Here is a 1,692-nt window from a genome sequence, read left to right on the forward strand (position 1 = left end):
TCCCAGGGGAGAAACCATGAGCTTCTGGGATAATTGACTTTGGGATAAATGACTTTTTGCGGGTGATCCTCAGTCTCATCTTTTTGCAGATAATTATGTTGCTCAATCTGGGCATGGTTGCTTCTACAGAAAAAGCCTCTCCTTTTGGATGCCGCTGCTTTTATACAACCACACTTCACAACTGCTAGCCCTTCATTACTGCTCATGGTGATGCCGGCCTACCTTTTACACTCAGGTAAATAGCAGGTGACTTACATTAAGAGCCTTCCTACACGCCATATTATCTGTATGCCCGCCAAACACGTAAGATGCTTTAAGCTGGCATTGCCCGTCATAATAACCTGGCACTCCTGGCCAACAACAGGGCAATCCGCTTTCCCACATGTGCTGCCTTTCACTTCTCCTTATGTCACCCCTTTGCACGCCTGGCATTATGTCACTGATCACCCTGGCAGGAACTTTTCTTAGGAGAGGTAACCATCACACGCGGATCTGAAATACATCATGGGTCCTCAAGACTCAGAAATACAGACGCTTGTACTGTATTTAAGCAAATGTTGTTGTTTTCCTTGCTCACTGGATCTGTTTCACCTACAGAACCTGCAGGTGAAGAAAAACTACTTGGGTGTCTCTGCTGCTGTAGGATAGTTACAAGTGGCAAAATCAGAATTTTGCCCTGGATTAGTCCTGAAAACAGCCAGGTGGATACACAGGGCTTCCCAAACAATTTTTCCAAATGTACTGTGTCTATGGCAAGAATCCCCTCCCTCCACACCCCCCTCTGTGGCAACTATAGGAATGGGTTGAAGATGAGCAAGCAACACTGGGTAAGGGTATTTTTACAGCCTTACCCAGCGTTACCTGCTGATGTTCACGGATGCCTGTTTCTTGAATGATGCTGCTCTTCTCTGCGCATCTCTCTCCAGGTCACTGAGAGGGTACCTGACCACTACAGGCTTGTACAGACCGCCACCAGGTGCTCTGGAAACCATCCTTTCTGGCTTGAAAAACACTTGTGTGGAGGCACAAGCATAACCCTGAGAATCCAAGGCACCGGAGCTCTAATTGTGACTCACCGCTTGCTTCTGTCTCAGTTTCCTCCCTATACGAGTGTGGAAGAGTAAATTTATTCTTCCCGCTTAAAGGAGTTGGAAGGAGTCATCATTGTCAGTATTTCTTTTTAAGCATGCAGTGTGTAAACACTTTAGCTCAGTTAAGCTGTTCAAAACTCTGTTATGTTGGTCTTCTCAGAATTTCCTCCCATTTGTTACACATTCGCTGCTACGAGGCCCTACAGCTGAGCCCACGAGTCCAAGTACAACCCAGAAGACATGATGTCCCTGTCCAGAGGACATTACAAACCAAAGCTTAAACACAGGCACGCGAGTCTCTCCCATGTACGACGTTAACGCCACGCGTGTTTGCACGGCCAGGGCCTAAGACCAGACTAAAACCCAAACCTAATCAACAACAGACATGGGGAAGAGGGTGCAGGAGGGCGCAGCACCAGAGGCGGCAACCTTGGCATCTACTTTTAGCTTTTAAAATGCCCGATTTACGTGGAAAGGCTTCTTCCCGAGGCGAGGGCGCACGCCAACCTTCGCCCCCCCGCCGCCGCCGACGGGCGCAGCGGCGAAGTCCCGCTCCCCGCCCCACGGGCGCGGGATCCGGGCGCCTCCCGCTCGGGGCGCT

Source organism: Haliaeetus leucocephalus, unplaced genomic scaffold, assembly GCF_000737465.1.
Source record: "Haliaeetus leucocephalus isolate CR32 unplaced genomic scaffold, Haliaeetus_leucocephalus-4.0 Scaffold1007, whole genome shotgun sequence".
Classification (NCBI taxonomy): Eukaryota; Metazoa; Chordata; class Aves; order Accipitriformes; family Accipitridae; genus Haliaeetus; species Haliaeetus leucocephalus.